Below are 25458 nucleotides of genomic sequence, written 5' to 3'. Positions count from 1 at the left end.
GAGAAGGGAATGGCAACCCGCTCCATTATTCTTTTTTTTTTGTTTTCGCTCCAGTATTCTTGCCTGGAGAATCCCATGGACAGAGGAGCCTGGTGGGCTACAGTCCACCAGGTTGCAAAGAGTCAGACATGATTGAACGACATACACCCACACACTCACTCAACAATAGGGACCTCCCCGACTCTTCCGTCCTTAAGAGAGTCACACAAGAACTTTAAACACCAGAAAGCAAAGTCAGTTCCAACAGAGCAGCAAAGAGGGGCGTGCACTCTGGAAGCATCCCACCCCGAGAGTGGTCCAGCCAGGCTTCCGGGATGTAGGTGTAGAGGCGCCTCCCCGGGCGCATGCGCGAGCATCACCACGCACGCACGCTCAGTCCGTAAGAGACTCAAAGCTCTCTTTCTCATCGGTCGGGTCCCACGTCTTGTCCCTTCTCTCGAATAATATCCCATTGAATATGCTTGCCTTTGAAGCCATTGACAACAGTCGAGGCCCAGAACCTGGAAAACCTGCCCTTGAAAAAAAAAAATAGATTGCCCCAGAACGCTCATTGTAAAACCAGTTGCCAAGGGTCATCTTAAGTAACACAGCAGCCAACATGTGTGCTGGATGGGGGACGGTGTGGTCGTATCCATCAACTTATAGACAATGAATATGATTTTGGTTTCTTTTTTCTTTGTTTAATCTTTTTTAATTGAAGGACAATTGCTTTACAGAATCGTGCTGGTTTCCGCCAAACATCAACATGAATCAGCCATGGTGTATACATATCATTCTGTGTTCATCACTGAATGTCACGACTCTGTGGTCTTTCCACTTCAGACCCTCACTCAACGTGATGACGTCTCACTCACCAGTCACTTCTGTAGCCGTCGTTTGGGGTTTTCAACTCCACAGAGCAGACACTCTATCTGATTTGCATTCCTGTGTGGAATAGGGAGTTTGAACGTTTTCAGTGAGAAACGTTAATTACTTTATTTTGTGCTGCGAGAGCCCACCTGTGTAGGGAGTACCAAGCCAAGAAAAATATGCTTGAGATCATGCATTTGATTAAAGGGGCATCAGACGCGACTGATTAAAGACAGCAGAAAGTCCTGAACATCTGTCCTTTTTGACACCTTGGGGAAGAGACGCCTACCCCTCCTTAGACACTGATAAGGCCAAGAACAAAGTTGGGGGAATCATCTTCCAGCCAGTCACCCTGACAGCAGGTGCTGGCAGCCCCAACCCCCTCATACAGACCAGGTGGGGAAGCAGCCCAGAATATTCCCCAACTTGAAAGGGGAATATTCATCGTAGCCATAATGAAGTTCTGAGGACCACGCATTGATGAAAAGTGAAAGTCGCTCAGTCATGTCCAACTCTTTTCGACCCAATTGACTATACAGTCCATGGAACTCTCCAGGCCAGAATACTAGGCTGGGTAGCCTTTCCCTTCTCCAGGGGATCTTCCCAAATCCAGGAATCGAACCCAGGTCTCCCACACTGCAGGCGGATTCTTTAGCAGCAGAGCCACCAGGGAAGCCCAAGAATATTGGAGTGGGTAGCCTATCCCTTCTCCAGGGGATCTTCCCAAATCCAGGAATTGACCCAGGGTCTCCTGCATTGCAAGCAGGTTCTTTACCAACTGAGCTATGTGAAATAATGCAAAGCAAAGTTTTGGAAGAGCTCTCTCTGATACCATCTTTTTCAAGCCCCTCGTCGTGTATGTGAGAAGTTCTGTGACTCGTCATGTGGGGATTAAAATGCTTCCTGAGCTCTGCAATCTGCAAGAATTTTAAGGCAGATACCCTGCCCTGCCCGGGACTCAAACACACATCCTGTACACCCTTCTCCAACAAAGATGTTCTACCTTGTCACTGCCTGGCCGAGATTTTCTATCATGGTTCCAAAAAAGGAACAAGAAAGTATGTCAGCAAGAAGAGAGGAGGTCTACTCAGTATGATCAAGGTGTTGCTTAGAGGGATCACCCACTTTAGGTGATGAAAATTTGCTAAACACTCTGCCAGACCTTTTTTGGTCAAACGATAAGTGTCTATGCTGACAATTCTTAAACCCATAAAGAGGGAAGAGGGGCTTTCCTGGTGGCTCAGATGGTAAAGAATTTGTTTCCAGTGCAGGAGACCTGGCTTTGATCTCTGGCTCGGGAAGATTCCCTGGAAGAGGGCGTGGCAACCCACTCCAGGATTCTTGCCTGGAGAATCCCATGGACAGAGGAGCCTGGGGGCTACAGTCCATGGGGTCGAAAAGAGTCAGACATGACTGAGTGACTGACACTTTTTAACTTTTCATGGTCTCTTGTGCGTAAGGAACCACTTTTTTTTCATATACACAGTGTCAGAAAGAATTTACGGGATGTTTCTTATGGAAATACGCTACACCTGACCTTGCTTGGATTCATATGATAAATCTGCATTTATTGTTTATTTTTCTTTTATGACTATGAATAGAACCACATGATTATCAATTAAAGACAAAGTTAAGCAAAAATGGCATCTTTAAGTTATGAAAATTTCAATTATGAACACATTTATATTCTTCTATTTTTTGAAATCGTCCTTTATTTTTCTCAGTGTTTTATAGTCTCCGGTGTAGAATCCTTTTGCCATTTTTTGCTAAAATTTTAAACCAACTTTGTTGATGCTATTGCAGTTGGTATTTTCGTTGCATTTTCTATTGATATGCAAATCTATATTAAGATTTTTATGTATACAAATGTTGAATCACTGAGGTTGCACACTTGAAATGAATATGTTAAATGTAGTTCAACAAAAAGAATAGATAAATAAGTAAAAATTTAAAAAAGAAATAGATTTTTACCTAATCCTTGTCGTCAGTAACTATGCTTCTTTCACTTATAAGTTTTAAGGGTTTACAAATTATTTCAAATTTTATGTATATACATACATGTCAATTATGAACAAAATTTCCTCTTCTCCAATTCATAATTTTTTTAAACTTGTTGTTTTGTAGTGGGGTATAGCCAATTAATAATATCATGATAGTTTCAGGTAAACATCAATGGGACTCAGCCATACATAAACATGTATCCATTCTCCCCCAACCAAACTCATAATAGTTTAATCTGATAATGCAACCTTTAGAAATTTGCTCCGATGTTCATGATAACAATTAGCCTGTAATTTTATTCTTATAAGGTCCTTCTCAGATTATTATTAAGCATGTACACTGCCTTCATATAATGAGTTGGAAAAATGTCCTCACTATTTCTGTTTTCTGAGAAAGTGTGTAAGTTTGACGTTAATTCTTCTTCCTAATGGTTTTGTAAAAACCACTGGTAAATGTCAGTCTTGAATGTTCATTGGAAGGACTGATGCTGAAGCTGAAACTCCAATCCTTTGGCCACCTGATGCGAAGAGCTGGCTCATTTGAAAAGACCCTGATGCTGGGAAGGATTGAGGGCAGGAGGAGAAGGGGGCGACAGAGGATGAGATAGTTGGATGGCATCACCGACTCAATGGATATGAGTTTTAGCAAGCTCTGGGAGTTGGTGATGGACAGGGAGGCCTGGTGTGCTGCAGTCCGCGGGGTCACAAACGGTGAAACATCACTTCGTGACTGAACAGCAACAACAGAAAACCAACTGTCCTTGGTCACACTTTAAATTAGATTCAATATCTTCAATGGATAAAGGGCTTTTCCTATTTGAAAAATATAAAGACACGGACGGGTCCCACCTTTATGTTCACCTGGGGTGCCTCAAATTCCTATTTTCTCCTGATTCATCTTTGCTCAAGCCGTGGGGTCTGGCTTTCTACGGTAGATAAAGGAGCCCTGCTATCGTGCTTTGAATGCTACCCTGGGTTTCTTTGATACCGAAGGACACCCGTCAACACCACGTCTCCAACAAACCGAAAGCCACTTTGTTTGAAAGCCGACAGCATCCACCCATGCCTTCGACAGCCCTCTCCCCATCCAAGGTCACAAAACGTCTTAAAAGGAAGATAAATGCCTCGTGGGGAGACAAAAAGTCTTTTGAGTTCTGAATCTACGCAGCTGGAATGGCAAAGGAGCCATGAAGGAGAAAATAAAAAACAAAACTCTCTTAGATGCTCTGTTTTTGTTGAGCTGCTACACAAAACCAGCACATCCTTACTGGTGCCAGCCTGGGACCCTGTAGCTAGCCAGGACGTTTATTTCTTTTTTAATATTTTTTTAATTGATTCTTGGCTGTGCTGGGTCTTCATTGCTGTATGAGCTTTGTCTGGCTGCAGCAAGCAGGGGATACTCTCGAGCTTTGCTACGCAGGCTTCTGATTGCGGTGGCTTCTCTTGTCGCAGAGCACCGGCTCTAGGGTGCTAGGGTTTCAGGAGCTGCAGCCCACGGGCTCAGTCGTTGCGGCCCCCAGGCTCGAGAGGACAGGCTCGGTCATTGTGGCGGCCGGAGCTTCGTTGCTCCAAGATGTGTGCGATCTTCCCGGACCGGGGAGCGAACCTGCAACTCCTGTCCCGTCGGGCGGGTTCTTTACTAGACACCCCCCGCCCCCAGAGAAGCCCTCCGTGCACGCTGTGGCCTCAGCAAGAAAGGAGTCTGAATTTCCCGTGGCAACTAATGAATGAGCTGGAAGCTACACACGGCAAGCCTCTGAGACTCTCCCGGAGCAGTTCCGTCTTCGACATTTACAAGCAGGGTGTGCCTTCAGGGCGGTAGAGCCTCGGAACCCTCCCGACGGCCAGCATCGCAGAACCTGCTCATCACGTATCCGAGAACAGTCTCTTCCTGGCTTCAGGTCCTGCTTGCTTTTCGCTTGCATTTCTTTGTTCAAGTGAGAAAGGAGAGCTGTCGGAGCTCCATGGAAACACAGCTCCCCCTACTGTTGTGATGTTTTTCCACGTGAAGGAAAGAGAAGGAATGGTACCCAACCTCTCCAAGGACAGCTTCGCTTGCTTCTTGGGACCTTGAAAAGGCACAGACAAATCCGATCCGATGGGCCAGGCTGCAGAGAGGGTGAGTGAGTTTCAATCTCACGCCCTCTGTAGCATTTTCTTCTGTATCAAAGATTTTAATGCCCCCAGCCCAAGAGATATTGAAACTGCATTTTCTTATGTTGTTCTTATGTGGTTGCTAAGTTGTTCAACATGCATTTTCTTATGTTGTAGTTGTCTAGTTGCTAAGTTGCGTCTGACTCTCTGTAGCCCTGTGGACTGCAGCCCGCCAGGCTCCTCCGTCTGTGGGATTCTCCAGGCAAGAATACTGGAGTGGGTTGCCATTTCCTCCTCCAGGGCATCTTCCTGACCCAGGGATTGAACCTGGGGCTCCCGCATTGCAGGAGGATTCTTAACCAATGAGCAACCTGGAGACTGTCTCAGTCCTGACGTTTCTGATGCTTCAAGAATATCCAGTCTCAAATGGCAGCTTTCCTTCTCCTTGATATGTTGAATATATTATAATTTTATTAGCATCTATTAAAATAGTATCATATCCTAAGACGAAACAATTTCATCGTTTCTGCATTATTGAGAACTTGGTTTAAATGACACTCCTTGTGCTATTATTTATTCTGCCTCCTGAGAGCCTTTTTTTCTGATATTTATTTATCTAATGTTTATTTTCTAAAATTTATTTTTCCATTATGTATTACCACTTTAGTATTTATTTAGTTACTTATTTGGCTGCATCGGGTTCAGCTGCAGCATCCAGCATTTTCAGTCTTCATTGCAGCACGCAGGCTCTTTGGTTGAGTCATGTGGAGTCTAGTTCCCCGATCAGGAATTGAACCCAAGCCCCCTACACTGGGAGCTGGACCACCTCAGCCACTGCACCACCAGGCAAGTCCCTAGAAACAGGCTTTTTAAGATGATCTTTATAATTATTGATGTATAGTATGAATGCCCTTTGCATATTTAATGAGTTAGTCTCTTAATTGGGTTACATTATATGCCAGGGTGGGGTCGGGGGGGCTTCCCTGGTGGCTCAGTTGTAAAGAAACCACCTGCCAATGCAGGAGACTCGAGTTCGATCCCTGGGTCGGGAAGGTCCCCTGGAGGAGAGCATGGCAACCCACTCCAGTATTCTTGCCTGGAGAATCTCACAGACCAAAGAGGCTGGCTGGACTGCAGTCCATGGAGTTCCAGAGTTGTATATGACCGAGCATGCCTAGCCAGCATATGCCAAGGGGAAAGGAAATCTTAACAATTTTAATTAAGGTCACTGATCTGCTCACTGGGAGCTAATGAAACAGAGACACGAACTAGGGTGGGCCTGGTCTAATCAGGTGCGGCCTTATGAAGAGGGCCCTGACGTTGCCTCAGAGGTGTGTGTGTCTGTGTAACGGAATATCATTGAGCCATAACTGGAAGGACATCCTGCATTTGCAAAAACACGGGTGCACTTGAGGGGCTTAAGCCAAGAGCTGTGAGGCAGACAGAGAAAGACAAATAGAAAGCTATGGTTTTTCCAGAGTCATGTACGGACGTGAGAGTTGGACTATAAAGAAAGCTGAGCGCTGAAGAATTGATGCTTTTGAACTGTGGTGTTGGAGAAGACTCTTGAGAGTGCCTTAGACTGCAAGGGGATCAAATGAGTCAATCCTAAAGGAGGTCAACCCTGAATATTCATTGGAAGGACTGATGCTGAAGCTGAAGCTCCAATACTTTGGCCACCTGATATGAAGAGCTGACTCTTTGGAAAAGAGCCTGATGCTGGGAAAGACTGAGGGCAGGAGGTGAAGGGGACGACAGAGGATGAGATGGTTGGATGGCATCACTGACTCGACAGACATGAGTTTGAGTAAACTCTGGGAGTTGGTGATGGACAGGGAGGCCTGGCGTGCTGCAGTCCATGGGGTCGCAAAGAGTCAGACACGAATGAGCAACTGAACTGAACTGAACTGATATGGTACCACTTGTGTGTGGAATCTAGAAGCAACCACTAAATACATAGACACAGAAAGAAATTGGTGGTTACCAGAAAGAGGTGATGGGGTGGGGTGCGATGGGGACGGAGGGGAATGGGTCAGTAAGAAACAAGAAAGGAGGAAGAAAGAGAGAGAGAGAGAGGGATGGAACAAGAGAGAGAGAGAAAGAAAGAGGGAGAGAGGAAGGAAGGAGACAGATGCAGTGTAGACAGCGGGCGGGAAGCACAGCTGGGAGCCCTAATCTTGGGTCTCAGGTCACCTTCTGTGAACGCGGAAGGTCCCTGAACATCTGTTCAGAGTGCTGACCTGGCTTCCATCACAAACCAAATGCCGTCCATGAAAGCTTCTCCCTGAGCGACAGTCGTTCCCTGTTGAGAACATCTCATCTCCTACTTTGCATCTCGCAGTCTCAGTGTCTAGTCACATGTTCCCGCGATGATTGCCTGGGAACTGAACTTTTTTTTTTTTTTTAATTCTGTCTTGCCGCCGTGGGATCTTTAAGAGCTCACACGTAGCTGGGCTCATTGAACGCCTTGCGTTGTCTAAGAGCTCCGAATTAATTTGCTTCTTGAGATGTCTGTACAGTAAGCTCCTGCATGCGTGCTAAGTCGCTTCATTCGTGTCCGACTCTCTGCGACCCCATGGACTGCAGCACATCAGGCCTCCCTGTCCATCACTAACTCCTGGAGTTTACTCAAACTCATGTCCATCGAGTTGGTGATGCCACCCAAGCATCTCATCCTCTGTCACCCCCTTCTCCTCCCGCCCTCAATCTTTCCCAGCGTCGGGGTCTTTTCCAATGAGTCGGCTCTTTGCATCAGGTGGCCAAAGGATTGGAGCTTACTTGTATACATGGAGCCAATAGACATACAAAGATTCTCGACATCGTTAGTCATTGGACTGAAGAAAATTAAAATGAAAGTGAGATATACAATTTTCAGCTATAAGACAGCTGTGCTTTGTGTGCTGAGTCACTCAGTCGTGTCTAACTCTCTGTGACTCCATGGACCGCACCCGCCAGGCTCCTCTGTCCCTGGGATTCTCCAGGCAAGAATACTGGAGTGAGTCGCCATTTCCTCCTCCAAGGCTCAACCCAGCGATGGGAACCGAGTCTCTCGTATCTGCTGCATTGGCAGACAAATTCTTTACCACTAAGCCACCTGGGAAGCCCGTAGAATAGCTACAGGGATATCTTGTACAGCACAGGAAATGTAGCCAGTATTTTCAAATAACTACAGATGAAATATAACCTTTACAACTTGTGAATCACTGTATCATACTCTGGTATCTTTTGTGGTATTGGACATAATATTACTTCAATTTAAAATAAAATAAAAAGACAAATGCTAACAAGTATGAAAGGAGAAATTAACAATAACACAATAATAGTGGGAGACTTTAATACCCCACTCACACCTATGGATAGATCAACTAAACAGAAAATTAACAAGGAAACACAAACTTTAAACGATACAATAGACCAGTTAGACCTAATTGATAGCTATAGGACATTTCATCCCCAAAAAAAAAGACTGCTCACTATGGCAATTATTGAAGCTGACTTAGGGTGACATAGAGGCTTATTTCCCTTTACCCTTCTGAGTTCTTAGCTGAGGATCTCTGTAAGAAATGACAGAATAGCAGGACAAAATCAAACAGAAGTTTATTAACATAAAAATAAATAAAATAAAATAAAAAGGAAGCAAATTCTAACACAGATTACCACATAGATAGACCTTGAAAAAAAAAAAAAAGATACAATGTTTTCAAAAAAAAAAAAAAAAAAAAAAGATTGACAGTAAGTTATACAATTCACACAGGACCTCGCATTATAATGATAGCAGAAAATTTCTTTGGTTGTTTTAGATTTATGTGAAATTCAAAATTTTAATTTAATTTAGTATTTAATAAGTACTTTCTATGTTCAAGGTACTGCAAAAGGTAATGGAGTTTTAAAAAAATGAATAAAATAGAGAATTTGTCTTCAATAAATTTGCCACCTAAATAGGGAAACAAGCATGTTAAAAGTTCAAACAAACCATAACAAAATTATAGCAAAACATGATTAAAGGAGCTTAGTAAAAGGATGTCTAATTCTACTTGAGGTTATCTGTCAAGCTATGCCCGAAGAGTGAATCTCAAGATGTCTCAAAGGTTGACCAATTGAGAAAGGATATTTTTCTGTCATAGGAAACTTTACAGGCAATTGCACTAAAGAGGTATAAAGATGAACATGCTCAAGAAATGGAAAACTGAATGGTAGAATATTATGGAGTTGTCAGAAGGCATGACATGACCCCGGAAAAAAAAATAAAATAAAATAAAATAAAATAAAAAATAAGTAAGACAAAATGACAGTGAGATACCACCACCCAAACAGTAGAATAGACAAAATTTAAAAGCCTGACAATAATGAGCAATGCGTGTGGGCCCGGTGGAATTCTCATGCCTTCCTGGGTGGGATATTAAATGATACTACTTATGAAAAATAGCAGTCTGGCCTATGAACCAGAAATTTCACTCAAAAGTATGGAACCAAGAAAAAAATGGCTGGAGGGAAAAAAGGCATTTTTTTAATATTAAAAGAAAAAAATGATTTCATATTAATGTTATTGCAGTTTCATGCTCAGTCCCTGGGTCAGGAAGATCCCCTGGAGGAGGGCATGGCAACCCACTCCAGTATTCTTGCATGGAGCATCCCATGGACAGAGGAGCCTGGTGGGCTACAGTCCAGAGGGTCACAAAGATTCAGGACATGACTGAACAACCAACACTTTCACTTTCATGCATAATACCCAAACAGATAAATTGATTATACAAACTATGGTCAGCACAAGCATCACCAAAAAAAATTTTTTTTTGTTTGTTGGCTGTTTTAGAGTCTTTATTAAGTTTATGACAATATTGCTTCTGTTTGAAGTTTTACTTTTTTTTTTTTTTTTTTTAAAGCACGGCACCTGAGATCTTAGCTCCCCAACCAGGGATTGAACCGCTGCATTGGAAGGCAAAGTCTTAGCCACTGGATTACCATGGAAGTCCTCCACCAAAAAAAAAAAAAGGAATACATTCTGATTACAGCTATGCATGCGTGCTAACTCATTCTTGTGTCCGACTCGGTGATCACAAGGACTGTGGCCCGTCAGGCTCCTCTGTCCTGGGTTTCTCCAGGCAAGAGTACTGGAGTGGGTTGCCACTCCCTTCTCCAGCGGGTCTTCCCCACCCAGGGATCGAACCCAGGTCTCTACGTCTCCTGCATTGGCAGACGGGTTCTCTACCCCGAGTGTTTACCTGGGAAGTCCCGGTACAGCTATGCCTTCCAGCTTTCCACCTGCCTCCTGTCTTTCCTGCACAGAATCGCCCCCGGCAGGCGATAATAAAGCCTTTACTCACCCTTTGCTTGACCTCACTTGGAGGTGTTAAGGCTGTTTATTCTCATATTCTAAACACAGCTGGGGGACAGGATAAACATGCCGTAGCTGGGGGTCCATGAACCAGGTGGAGCTTCCCATTCCAAACTATTACCAGTTCACGTCTCCACCTACCTGCTGGCTCCAACGAGCTTTTTAAAACTCTTTAAGATGTGTCTAAAATAATGTTTCTGAGTGAAATAGAAAAAAAAAAAAATTATGGTGGTGTTTGACGCCACCTAGCGGGAGAGTTTTGCAATGACGCCACTTCTATATTCTCAGAAGGAAAGCAAGAAAAAAAAATTTTAAGGCTTTTTTTTTTCCTGACGTGGACCATTTTAAAAATCTTCATTGAACTTATTGCAATATTGCTTCTGTTTTACGTTTTTGGGGTTTTTTGGCCTCGAGGCATGTGGGATCTTAACTCCGAGAGGAGGCATCAAAACCAGAACCCCCGCAGCAGAAGGCAAAGTCTTAACCACTTGACCACCAGGGGAGCTGTAGGGAACCGTTTCAAAATCAGTGAAACACAAAATCGTTTTTTTTTTTCCAGAAATGATCGTGGAACACGCGCTCGAAATGTGGACACTAGCATTTTTTCTAATTAAAAGAATATCTGGTTTAATGGTGTCCACTGAAAAAAGTCCACGGAGAATTCTGCTTTATTCTGCGAGCGTTCTGACGACTCAAACTCAAGCCCCGGAGGCAGCCTCTCAGAGAGCTCTGAGGGACCCCTCCTAACAGGAAAGGGAGGAGACAGGATGAACAGCAGTTTTTGCAACATCAAACAAGTAGTCGGAACATCAACAGATTATTGTTACTTAAAGGAAACCAGGCATCTCACGTTAATGAATTGAGTGCTTTTCAAAGTTTGGGAAGAAGAGCTATGACAAACCTAGACAGGATATTAAAAAGCAGAGACATTACTCTGCCGACAAAGGTCTGTCTAGTCAAGGGTATGGTTTTTCCAGTGGTCATGTATAGAAAACTGACTGCAGAAGAATTGATGCTTTTGAACTGTGGTGTTGGAGAAGACACTTGAGAGTCCCTTGGACTGCAAGGAGATCCAACCAGTCCATCCTAAAGGAGATCAGTCCTGAATATTCATTGGAAGGACTGATGCTGAAGCTGAAACTCCAATCCTTTGGCCACCTGATGCGAAGAGCTGGCTCATTGGAAAAGACCTTGATGCTGGGAAGGATTGAGGGCAGGAGGAGAAGGGGGCGGCAGAGGATGAGATGGCTGGATAGTATCACGTGCATTTGAGCAAATTCCGGGAGATGGTGAGAGACAAAGAAGCCTAATGTGCTACAGTCTGTGGGGTTGCAAAGAGACAGGAAGGACTGAGCCACTGAACACATTTGGAAAGATGGGAAGTCTTTGCTTACTGAACTCGTTCCTTTGATATGCACTTCAGCTGTCTGGGACCAGTTTCCTGTTCTTTGTCTTCCAGAGAGCCCTAAGGGTGCACGTTTGAATGTGACTGAAGGGGCTGTGAGTGGCAACATCCTTTGCTTCAGTTCACTCCAGTCACTCAGGTGTGTCCCACTCTTGCAACCCCATGGACTGCACCATGCCAGGCTCCCCTGTCCATCACCAACTCCTGGAGTTTACCCAAACTCATGTCTGTTGAGTCGGTGATGCTAACTATCTCATGTCATTGCAATCTGAGGTCGACAGTTTCAAAAGGAATCCCTGGACTGTGGACCAAAACAATTCTGGATAAAACTTCTCTAACCAGAGCAAGAGCACCCACAATGCAGGGCAGTGACAGTCACGGAACTATAACCACTCTGCAGAGCAATGTTACAGGTATGGTAGTCCATGCAGAAAAGAATCGAAACTGAGTAACTCAGTAATTCACAGGGTGAGATGGCTGAATGGCATCACCAACTCAATGGACATGAGTCTGAGCAAAGTCCAGGAGACAGTGAAGGATAGACAGGGAGGCCTGGAGTGCTACAGTCCATGGGATTGCAAAGAGTCAGACACGACTTAAGAGACTGAACAACAACTCAGATTGGTCTTTTTTTTTTTTTTAACTGAAATCACAGCTAGTCTCCAACAGTCACATATGGATGTGAGAGTTGGACCATAAAGAAGGCTGAGCGCCGAAAGAATTGATGATTTTGAACTGTGGTGTTGGAGAAGAGTCTTGAGAGCCCCTTAGACGGCAAGGAGATCCAACCAGTCCATCCTAAAGGAAATCAGTCTTGAATATTCATTGGAAGGACTAATACTGAAGCTCCAATACTCTGGTCACCTGATGTGAAGAGCCAACTCACTGGAAAAGGCCGTGATGCTTAGAAAGACTGAGGGCAGGAGGAGAAGTGGACGACAAGGATGACGTGGTTGGATGGCATCACTGACTCGATGGACATGAGTTTGAGTAAACTCCTGGAGTTGGCGATGGACAGGGAGGCCTGTGGTGCTGCAGTCCATGGGGTCGAAAAGAGTCGGACACGACTGAACAGCAAAGGACTCTACACTGATGGTCTCGAGAGAGCGCCCTATAGATGAGCACGGATCTCCGTGAGCATCCTTCTCAGCCTACAAGGATATGACACCTTTCAGTCAGTCCTTTCCTTATTAGCAGTGTCAGACCCTGAACATCCGCTTTGTCATGGATTTCTCTCCCCTGGCCCTTCAGGAAATTGACAGCTACATGGGCTGGTGATGTCATTGTTTCTAAACAGCCCTGGACGCTGTGAGGAGTTCACAAATTCAATTCTGTTGATAGCATTTTGCTCTGTGTTTCCATTAACTAACGTTTAATTCTGATTGGCAGCAACACCCCTACTGAGATGAACCAGAGCTTCCTGAGTTTCACGAGAGTCTTTGTCATCAGCAGCCTCTGCATAGAGAATACCAAATCAGGGATAGAAAAAAAAAAATTACAAAGTGAAACAGCATTCAGAATCAAGCAGTAAACATCAAAACCTTAGAAATTCCTTAGAAATTTCATTGTGAGGGCAGTTATGGAAATGGGGGCATTTAGAGACAGTATGGGCTTCCCTTGTAGCTCAGTCAATAAAGAATCTGCCAGCAAAGCAGAAGACCCGGGCTGGATTCCTGGGTTGGGAAGATTCCAGGAGGGCATGGCAACCCACTCCAATGTTCTTGCCTAGAGAATCTCATGGACTGAGAAGCCTGGCGGGCTACGGTCCATGAGGTCTCAGAGAGGCTGAGTGACTGAGTGACTAAGCACAGCGCCAAATTAATTCTGCCAAGTTGCATTCCCTTCCATGTCCTCAAGTGGATGGACCTTTCTTCAATCAATTCAGTTCAGTTCAGTCGCTCAGTCGTGTCCAATTCTCTGTGATCCCATGAACCGCAGCAAGCCAGGCCTCCCTGTCCATCGCCAACTCCCGGAGTTTATTCAAACTCATGTCCATTGAGTCAGTGATGCCATCCAACCATCTCATCCTCTGTCATCCCCTTCTCCTCCCACCTTCAATCTTTCCCAGCATCAGGGGCTTTTCCAATGAGTCAGTTCTTCGAATCAGGTGGCCAAAGGATTGGAGTTTCAGCTTCACACCTTCCAGTGAATATTCAGGACTGATTTCCTTTAGGATGGACTGGTCGGATCTCCTTGCATACAGGTGGGATGCAACCTTTCTTGCATACAGACAAAACATTTGGATCTTTCTCCTTGGGAAAGTGTAAAGAAGGAAGTGAAAGGGTTAGTCACTCAGTTGTGTCCAACTCTTTGTGACCCCATGGACTGTAGCCCGCCAGGCTCCTCTGTCCATGGGATTCTCCAGGCAAGCATACTGGAGGGGGTAGCCATTCACTTCTCCAGGGGATCTTCCAGATCCAGGGATTGAACCCGGATCTCCTGCCTTGCAAAGAGATTCTTTACTGTCTGAGCTACCCAGGAACCCAGGGAAAATCTGTTGCTTTTGTGTTAATTATGCTTCTGTAGTTAAAACATGTTGACCAAGCAAAGTGGTCCTGTGGGGGGGATCCAAGGGGTATTGTTGTCGCAAAATTGATTTCTCCTCGATTGCGGAGAGGGCAGCTGATTAAAGACTTTGTTTTCTTGCAGTCTTAGGACTTCTTTGGTAGTCAAAACCCTTATTGTTTTCTCAGAGAGAAAGGAGAATGAAGCCAATGTTTGAGATGAGATGACTGAAGGATTTTTATGAATGTAAAGAGAGCGTGATGAATCCTACACGGGAAAAGCAGAAAGCCCAACAGTGTTCCTCTCCCACGCAGCAGCCAAATGGTGCCTCAGGCAAATGCAGACTCTGCTGTGTGCACACACACAGGTCCCAGAGCAGAGAGCAGAGAAGCAGCTTCTGTCATCAGCACCATCACTGTGCTCATAATCTCATCAATACCGTCATCACCACCATCATCACCATCATCGTTGTTACGATTATCATGGTTGCCACCATCATCTCATGATCGCCACCGTCATGATCGCCACCATCACCAGCACCACCATCCACACCGTTTCATCATCATCCCCGCCAGCACCATCATCATGATAAATGCCCGGCAGATGTCAGCATCGTATTTGCAAACAACAGGTCTAAAGTAAATCAACTCAGGAGGTTCCTGGAATAGGCAACTTCATAGACTTAGAAAGTAGAATTCTGGTTCCCAGAGGCTGGGGGCAGCGGGGGCGGAGAGGGGATGGGGAGTTGGTATTTGATGTAGACAGAGTTGGCTTCCCAGTTGGCACAGTGGTAATGAACCCGCCTGCCAGTGGAGAACACGTGGGTTGGATCCCTGTGTCGGGAAGAGCCCGTGGAGAAGGACATGGCAACCCACTCCAGTGTTCTTGCCTGGAGAATCCCATGGACGGAGGAGCCTGGCGGGCTACAGTCCACGGGGTCACAAAGAGTTGGACACGACTGAGCAACTGAGCACACAGCTCTTTTAGTTGTGAAGGTGAGAAAGTTCTGGAGATGATGGTGCTGATGGTTCCACCACCATGTAAATATGCTTAATGCCTCCTCCGAAACTGTGCACCAAAAAAGGGCTGACGTGGAAGTTTTTGTCAAGTGTATCTTAACTCAATTAAAACACACATACTCGCAGAGCTAGATTTATCCTTGACCTCTGATTTCAGGCATTCCCGGGAAATTGTCTTGTCTTATCACCTCCCCCCGCTGCAATGCCCCGATCCCATCACAAGCTGCGTGATACACGCCTCCTTCATGTTATTTGGCTTCTTCCCCCAAACCCCTTAAATAATTATTTTTTTGCCTCAACCATCCCTTCTTGTTAACCAGGAAGCTGTCTGCTGGAGCAAGACCATACAAGTCCGTTTCTCCGGTGACTGGAAGGAACTGCTTCTGTCTGAAACTGGGTGGAAAGCCTTCTTAGGCTAAAAGGAGCTGGTATCTGGCAGCTCTAATACTGGCAAAACCCCAGGACTCAGATGGCTGATACTACGTCATCGGTCGGACTGATAATTGAGTCTCCAAGGAGAGGGTCTCTCCTGGGAGCGGGGATGCTCTCTCACCACCAGGACGATGAAACAGGTGTGATTTTCCTTCTTAATCCCTCAGGGCTCCCAGGCGAACCTCTCGATTAGCCTGCAGCTGCTGCTGCTGCTGCTAAGTCGCTTCAGTCGTGTACGACTCTACATATGAAATAAACACAGTTCCCATATCAGAACCTGTCTCCATGCAGAGAGCTTTAAAAAACGGCACCACGATATTTCAAGAGTGATCAGAGACCTGTGACCATGTGGGAAGATTTAAAATATGTCAGTCCAATACCTCAAGGGTGATCAGAAACCAACCACTGTGCAGAAAGCTTTAAAATATGGCCCTCTAGGTGAAAAGCCAACTCATTGGAAAAGACCTTGATGCTGGGAAAGATTGAAGGCAGGAGAAGAAGGGGGTGACAGAGGTCAATGGCATGGTTGGATGGCATCACCTACTCAATGGACATGAATCTGAGCAAACTCCGGGAGACGGTGAAGGACAGAAGAGCCTGGCGTGCTACAGTCCATGGGGTTGCAAAGAGTCAGACACGACTGAGCAACTGAGCAGGAACTAATGCTTCAAGGGTGATCAGAGACACATGTCCACATGGAGAGACTGAAAACTTGGCACCCCAGTACTTTTCAAAAGTGACCAGAAGCCACTTAACTAACCAACACTTCAAGGGTTAAACGATTAGATTTTTAGAATGCACCCATTTGACGTAAGGAAATTTTCATTCTCTTCTTCTAGCTTGTCCAGAGAAAGGCAGTCTGGATGATGCTGGAAACAAGCTAAGAAGGGCTGATGCAAGTTCAACCCTTGGGGCCTCCCTTTCTTTCCTGGTGGCTCAAACGGTAAGGAAGCTGCCTGCAATACAGGAGATTCGGGTTCGATCCCTGGGTCGGAAAAGGAAAAGCCCCTGGGGAAGGACACGGCAACCCATTCCGGTGTTCTTGCCTTGAGACTTCCATAGGCAGGGAAGCCTGGCGGGCTGCAGTCCATGCAGAGAGTCGGGACACGACTGAGCGGCGAACACTTTGACCCCTCACCTTTCTTTCAGCAAGAAAACTGCCTTTTGGAGAAGAACATGAGCTTAGCTGTGCTGTACTGGAGAGAGGGGTTCCTGATGAAAATATGAAGTCACCCAAGGACTTGCATTGAGCAGCCAAGGAATTCCCTTGCCCAAAAGAATATGACATTTGGGAACAAGCAGGCATTTGATGTCCTCTTTCTAAAGGAGGGGGAAGGGAAACAGCCCGTGATTCTACCTCGGCCCTGCCTCTAACCTACCTCTCTGTTTATCACATTTCACACAGCATGAAATCTGACCGCGGGCCAAGCTTCTGAAGCTGCCAGCATCACCCACGAGCTGGTTAGGACAAGAAACCTCCCACCCAGACTTCTGAACTCAGCCTCTGCCCTTGAATACAATCTGCAAGTGATCCCTTTGCAGGTTAATGATTGCGAAAGCCTTAACTTATAGGGCATTTCGTAAATGTGCTCAAACTCTGTGGTCTAGTGCCTATTCTCAACCAGAAGTGGCTCTGCCCCCATGGGGACACTTGGAGATTCCACAGACATTTTTTTTTTTTTTTGGCTGGAAAGCCCATATAAATAGTGTGCGTAATACATGAATTTTTGAAAATTTTTGAGTTTATACACACACACACATAACTCTCAGCTTTTAGGTTGAGAACACTTTTTCAGTCCACAGCTCCCTGCCTTATGCTTCCCCCAACCCCATGCTCAGCTGCTCAGTCCTGTCTGACTCTTTGCAGCCCCATGGACTGTAGCCCACCAGGCTCCTCTGTCCATACAAGTCTCCAGGCAAGAATACTGGAGTGGGTTGCCACTTCCTCCTCCAGGGCATCTCCCCGACCCAGGGATCGACCCCGTGTCTACTGTGTCTCCTGAATTGGCAGGCAGGTTCTGTACCGCTGAGCCACCAGGGAAGCCCAAATTGCCCCCAAACTGCCCCTTTTCTCCACTACAAGAAAATCCAACTGAAAAAAAGAACCCCTTACAGCCATGGCTCAGAGCCAAAGAAAACTCTCCTTACAGGCGCTGCGGGGGCGGGCGGAGGTGGAGGGGGAGCTGGCCCCGCCCCCACCCCCTGCCAGAGGGGGGTCATTGTTCTCTTCACAGCCCTGGGGGGCAGGGATGGGGACGGTGGGAGGACGCCTGTCTGCAAACCTCCTGTGGCTCCATCTGGGGCAGAGCCTTTAGCAGACAGATGCACTGGAGTCAGGCTTCAAAAGGATCAGCCGGAAAGGTTGGCAGCGGGGATGGGGAGGGGTGGGGGTCACAGGTCCTCTTTTTCAGGACCCCTGTGGGGTGGATTCCATCCAGGGCGCCCCAGCTTTGTTGGGAGAACTCCTAAGGGGCTCAGAGAAACCAGGTCTCTCCCACAGTCCCTCCCGTCTCTCTCTTTTTTTTTTTTTTTCAGGCCTTTGGAGTGGTCTCTAAGGGAGGCGCCACTGTGGCATCAATTTACAGAGCGCTGGCGAGAAAGAGAAGGTGAAAAAACACTTAAGGGAAATCAGGAGCTCAGGCTGTTGTGTCTTCCCCTTTCATCTCGTGAAACGCGACGGAAAGGAAAGGCAAAACCAGCCACGCCCCCCCCGCGGCCCCCCGAGTGATTCGCCCCGCTCACTCCTGAGGCTCCGAGCATCAGACCTGAGATCTGAGCCAACCCTGAAGTTCCTTTCTCATATCTGTTTATCTCCTACGAGGGGAAACAGGCCAACGCGTGTGGAAAATTCCTCCAGCGAAGCACTCAGCTCGCCCAGGGGTCATTCCGGGCGCGATTCACACCCACGTCCCTCTTTGCGAATTAAGTAAGCTTTCCAGCGTACAAGGAGACGTCGCCAAGGGGACGAAGCTACTCTGGTCCCTGATGCTTCCTCTCCTGCTCACTCACCCTTCCTACTGGTAACGTCAGAGTCAAGTTCAGTACCGTTTTTCTAGATTCCGTTTATAATGGGACTGAAGAATTTATTTGCAGGGCAGCAATGGAGAAACAGATGTAGAGAATACACTTAAGGACATGGCCAGAGGGGAGGAGTGGGGGAGAAAAAAAGTCAAGCTCATCGTCAATTGCGCACACCAGAAAGTGCTTTCCTGGCCGGTTCTAAAGTGTCTTTCAAATGGCTCCCATATTTAAAATTGGCTTTGTCACGGGACATCAATCCTGCATAAAAGGTTTTGTTTCATGTTAAGCTTGAAATGGGATTTGAGAAATGGAACATTTCCTGCCGTATCTAGACAGCGTATTAAAAAGCAGAGACATCACTTTGCCAACAGAGGTCCGTACAAAGAAGTCAAGGTTTTTTTTCAGAAGTCATGTATAGATGTTAGAGTTGGACCATAAGGAAGGCTGAGTGCCAAAGAATTGATGCAGTCAAACTGTGGTATTGGAGAAGACTCTTGAGACTCCCTTGGACTACCAAGGAGATCATACCAGACTATCCTAAAGGAAATCAACCCTGAATATTCACTGGAAGGACTTATGCTAAAACTGACTCTCCAATACTTTGGCCTCCTGATGGGAAAAACTGACTCATTGGAAAAGACCCTGATGTTGGGAGAGACTGAGGGCAGGAGGAGAAGGGGACGACAGAGGATGAGATGGTTGGATGGCATCACTGACTCAATGGACATGACTTTCAGCATGCTGCTGATGGACAGGGAAGCCTGGCGTGCTGTGGTCCATGGGGTCGCAAAGAGTCCGACACGACTGAGCGACTGAACTGACTCACTGTGTGTACGTTAAATGCAAACTCTTAAACTAATTGCAATTCAACAGAAACCAGCCTTTTTTCCTGTCATTTTGCCCAGATGTTAAAAGCAGACCCATGCAGTCCCTAAGTCATTCTTTGTCCAGAGATAAGCCCTGATATCTCTGCCCCAGATCATTTCTAAGAACTGAAGAAAAAAAAAAAAAGATCTCAGAAAACTGTTAAGAGCTGAAACACCTACCCCCAAGAGCAGGAAACAAGATCCCCAAATGGATAAGCACCCTGACTCCCTCCCTTATTCAAAATATAATCACTGTGGGTTAAATGGTAGCTTAAAAAAAAAATTAGCAAGCCTCAAAACAATGGCATTTGAAGCAGTCGTTGAGTGACAGTGGTCACGGATTGAGCATCTTGTCTCTCTGGGGACAGAACAATGTTGAATTCACTTCATGGCCCTGGAAGACCTAACCAACCCAGGACATGCTGGAGGAGGCTAGTGGAGACTTTGTGTTCGGTTGCTCAGTCGTATCTGACTCTTTGCGACCCCAAACAAGACAGGGTCCTTCACTATGTCCTGGAATTTGCTCAAATTGATGTCCATTGCATCGGTGATGCCATCCAACCGTCCCATCCTCTGTCGTCCCCTTCTCCTCCTGCCTTCAATCTTTCGCAGCATCAGGGTCTTTTCCGATGAGTGGGTTCTTCTCATCAGGTAGCCAGAGTACTGAAGCTTTAGCTTCATAGTTTCAGTCCTTCCAGTGAATATTTTATTATCTGAAGCCTAAATGTACCTTAGGTGGCCATCTCCCTTGCTTATAGACTAAGACCCGTGGTCTCTCGCTGTACAGCAGGGTCTCTGATGGTGTGTGAACAGAATTTGTGGGGCGACTGGTCCATGAAACCTTCTGAGCCTAGAGTCCCTTTGGTCTTCCGTCTCCAGCGCCTCGTTTTTTTCCGTTTTTGTTTGTTTGCTCGTTTGCTCTAAGTTTTTATTTACTTTATTGACGTCTGGCTGATTTACAGCTGAGTGATTCACTTTTATATGCACATTTGCTTCTTCACATTCTTTCCCGTGATGCTTTATCATAGGATATCAGATACAGTTCCCTGTGTGTATGTGCTCAGTCGCTCAGTCGTGTCCGACTCTTTGTGAACCCATGGACTGTAGCCCGCCAGGCTCCTCTGTCCATGGGATTCCCCAGGAAGAATACTGGAGTGGGTTGCCATGCCCTCCTCCAAGGGATCTTCCTGACCCAGGGATTGAACCCACATCTCTTATGTCTCCTGCATTAGCAGCCAAGTCCTTATCATGAGTGCCAGCTGGGAAGCCCAGCCTCAGGTGTAACTTGAACCTATTTCGTTGTTTCCCTCTTGTTTTCATCGAAACCCAAACCCCAAATGAAGGTCTCTCTGTCCCTGGGACCGTTGCTTGGCTTCTTGTAGTCAAGGAAAGGAGACATAGAGAATCAGGACCAATTACCTTGGTGAGAAATCCTAAATGAGAACAACGCACATTTTCAAAATTTCATTGAAAATCTGTGTCTACGGCATACCTTCCGGTTGGTACAAATGCCGCTCTGTTTATAACTGGAACAGTGAAGAAACCCAGATGATTACTTACTCATAGTACACTTTAATAGCGACAGCTCTTTCCTGGCAATTACAGAGATGCATCGAGCTGAGGGCCGGTTTGATCTATCGCTGCTTCTTCTAGAGAGAAATTTAATTTCTCCTGTGTTTTTCAGAGCGCACGTCAAGAGAAATTCTCTTTCATCCCTTTAGTAGAGTCCAGCCACCCTGGGCACCAGGGAAGAATTGTGGAGGCAAGGAGGGTCCTCCACAGGAAGCAGATGATAATTAAGATTTCCTTCACAGGAGCACTTTATTGATTTTTCTATGTATTGTGCTGTGGGGGAACATACTCTGAACCAAATGGAAGAGGAAGAGGTTTGTGGCAAACATCGTTTCATAAATGCTCCCTGGGCGGTTCTGCCTTTTTCCTACTGAGAATTGTAACCTTGGAGAATCATGACTGAGAGATTAAAGCACCCTTCATGTCTTCTGTACACGATGTTGCTAGTCTTCCTTTTTTTAATCAGTAGATTTTTTTCTTTTCTTTTCTTTTTTATGATAAACCTTGACTGTATTAAGAGATGGCAGTGGCACCCCACTCCAGTACTCTTGCCTGGAAAATAACATGGATGGAGGAGCCTGGTGGGCTGCAGTCCATGGGGTCGTGAAGAGTTGGACACGACTGAGCGACTTCATTTTCACTTTTCACTTTCATGCATTGGAGAAGGAAATGGCAACTCACTCCAGTGTTCTTGCCTGGAGAATCCCAGGGACGGCGGAGCCTGGTGGGCTGCCGTCTATGGGGTCGCACAGAGTGGGACACGACTGAAGCGACTTAGCAGCAGCAGCAGACTGTATTAAGAAGCAGACACAGTACTTTGCCAACAAAGGTCCGTCTAGTCAAAGCTGTGGTTTTTCCAGTAGTCATGTATGGATGTGAGCGTTGGACCATAAAGAAGACTGAGCACCAAAGAATTGATGCTTTTGAACTGTGGTGTTGGAGAAGACTCTTGAGAGTCCCTTGGGCAGCAAGGAGATCCAACCACTCAGTCCTAAAGGAAATCAGTCCTGGATATTCATTGGAAGGACTGATGCTGAAGTTGAACCTCCAGTACTCTGGCCACCTGATGGGAAGAGCCGACTCATTGGCAAAGACCCTGATGCTGGGAAAGATTGAAGCCAGGAGGAGAAGGGGACGACAGAGGATGAGATGGTTGGATGGCATCACCGACTCAATGGACAGGACTTTGAGCAAGCTCTGGTAAATAATGAAGGACAGGGAAGCCTGGTGTGCTGCAGTCCACGAGGTCACCAAGAGTCGAGCACGACTGAGCGACTGAAAACACCAAACGAGGCATTGCCGTCTTACCTTCCAGACCAGAGGTAAGATTCCTTTAGGAATCTTTAGGAATCATTTCCTTTAGGACTGAGTGGTTGGATCTCCTTGCAGCCCAAGGGACTCTCAAGAGTCTTCTCCAACACCACAATTCAAAAGCTTCTTTCAAATTGGTCTTCTTCACGCTCTTTCTGCAGCGGAAATCAGAATCTTAACCCCTGGACAGCCAAGGAAGTCCTCTCCAAGTCTTCTTTCATCTCTTCGAGGCAAGTCATTTGTCGGTTCAGGCAAGCTTTCGACTGCTTACGACACGAACGTCCTCAAGCAGCCATCAGCTCCTGAATGAAACGTGCCCACGGGGGCATTCTCTGTTTTGCGTTCTTTGATATCTACACACCAGTATGAGTTGCTGAGAAATTTTTTTTTTTTTTTAAGAATTTTTTTTTTTAATGTGGACCATTTCTAAAGTCTTTATTGAATTTGTAACAATACTGATTCCGTTTTATGTTTTGGTTCTTTGTTCTCAAGGCGTGTGGGATCTTAGGTCCCTGACCAGGGGTCGGACCCACACCCCTGGCATTAAAAGGTAAAGTCTTAACCACTGGACCATGAGGTAAGTCCCTCCAAAACCATTTTAATTCACCCACAAGTTCACAGGGAAACATGTGATATCTACCTTCCTTGGTGTCTACACACCAGTATGAGTTGTTGAAAAATCTCTTTTTTTTAAGATTTTTTTTTTTATGTGGACCATCTGCAAAGTGTTCACTGAATTTGTTACGATATTGCTTCTCTGTTACATTTTTGGCTTTTTAGGGGCAGGCCGAGTTTGATCTTAGCTCCCTGACAAGGGATGGACTCCACACCTCCTGCATTGGAAGCACAGAGTCTAACCCCCTGACCAGCAAGGAAAGTCCCTGAGAAATCTTTTTACTTCACCCAAATGTTCACAGAGGAACACTGAGTCACATACACTCCCATAAAGAAAAAGTGTTAAAAGTGAAAAAAGACTGCATAAAAGAGAAACGTTTTCTAAGCGTCACCAGAGTTGGCAGCGCTGAGCTTCTCCGAATAAAGCCAACAGAAGACCCGGTATCTATTTAGCAAAATAATAATAATTACAAAAAGAAAAAACATTGCAATTTAAAAGAGCATCAGCGGAACTCCCTTGGTGGCCCAGTGGTTAGAGCTTTGTGTTTCGAATGGAGGGTGCAGTGGGTTCAATCCCTTGCCAGGGAACTAAGATCCCACATGCTGTGCAGTATGGCCAGATAAATTAAAAAAAAAAAAATAAAAAATAGCACCAAAAAAATTATATCAATGGGAATAATTACAAACAGATACATAAGATGTCTATGAAAAAAACATTGAAATATTATTGATAAAGATAAATGAGAAGACAGGTTTATGCAGGATCAGATTCCGGTACTTCCTCCAGCTGCTGTCATCCGTTCATCATTCCTCCTCCTCTGACCTCTGGGAAATAGATGACACGGCCGAAAACACGTTGTCTGAACGCACGGCAACAGCTCATAAGCTGCTTCCACCGCTGAAACATAAACGTGGAGGAAACTCATTGACTGACCCCTCCAAGGAAGCAGTTACGTTCTTGCACAGTCTGGGGTCTTACATACTCCCAGCTGTGCAGGTCACAGGATGAAGCTTCCATCCAAAATGATACCAATGAACTGATTTACAAAGCAGAAAGAGATTCACAGACCTAGAGGAGGAACTTACGGTTGCTGGGGGAAAGGATGGGGGAAGGGATAGTCAGGGAGTTTGGGATGGACATGGACACACTGCTGTGTTTAACATGGAGAACCAGCAAGCACCTGCTGGACAGCACAGGGAACTCTGCTCAATGTCGTGTGGCAGCCTGCATGCGAGGGGAGTTTGGGGGAGAAGGGATACATGTGAATGTATGCCTGAGTCCCTTTGCTGTCCACCTGAAACTATCACAACATTTTTAATCAGCTATACCCCAATATAAAATAAAAAGTTAAAGAAATAAAAGCTCAGATTCTAAATGTGAGTTTGTTGTACCCAACGCTGTAGAGAACAGACCAGAAGGGAAACACAGTATCAGTACCAGCAAACACTGTCGTTTGGGAAAACTTGCTGTCACAGATTGGGTGTATTTTCATTATTGGTGAGAATCAAAACCCACCACAGTCCATCCTAAAGGAAATCAACCCTGAATATTCACTGGAAGGACTGATGCTAAAACTGAAGCTCCATTCCTTTGGCCACCTGATGTGGAGAGCTGACTCATTGGATACGACCCTGATGCTGGGAAAGATTGAAGGCGGGAGGAGAAGGGGACGACAGAGGGTGAGATGGCTGGATGGAATCACTGACTCGATGGACGTGAGTTTGAGCAAGCTCCGGGAGATGGTGATGGACAGGGAGGCCTGACGTGCTGCAGTCCATTAGGTCTCAGAGTCAGACTCGACTGAGCCAAGGAACAGCAACAACAAAACCCACCCAATCATGAGCTCACTGAACAATCCCATCAGAGTGCTTAAATAAGACTCACAAATGCGTCTAAGACCGTAGTTTTCAAAGCCGGTTCTTGTATCAACAGCATCAACGCAACCAAGGAACTTGATCCAAATTCAAGTCTTCAAGCCAAATACAAACCACCCCACAAGACCCACTGAAACAAAACCTGTTTTCAGGGCTTCCCTGGTGGCTCAGTGGTAAAGAATCTGCCTAGCAACGCAGGAGACAGGTTCCATCCCAGGGCTGGAAAAATCCCACATGCCTTGGAGTAACTCAGCCCATAGGCCACGGTTATTGAGCCTGTGCTGTAGAGCCTGGGAGTCACAACTGCTGAATCTGGTGTGGCCTAGAGTCTGTGCTCTGCAGCAACAGAAGCCACTGCGATGAGGAACCACAGCTATGAGCAATGAACCCACAACAATGAACCCCGGCTCATCGAAACTAGAGGAAAGCTTGTATCCAGCAACGAAGGCACAGTGCAGCCAAAACCAAACAAACAAGTAAACAGCCAGAAATAAGTAATTAAAATGACTTAAAAAAAAAAAAAGCTTTTCACACATCCCGCGTCTTTCTGAACCACCCT

The sequence above is a fragment of the Bos mutus genome, chromosome X, assembly GCF_027580195.1.
Source record: "Bos mutus isolate GX-2022 chromosome X, NWIPB_WYAK_1.1, whole genome shotgun sequence".
Lineage (NCBI taxonomy): Eukaryota > Metazoa > Chordata > Mammalia > Artiodactyla > Bovidae > Bos > Bos mutus.
Note: the sequence above shows the minus strand (reverse complement) of the source record.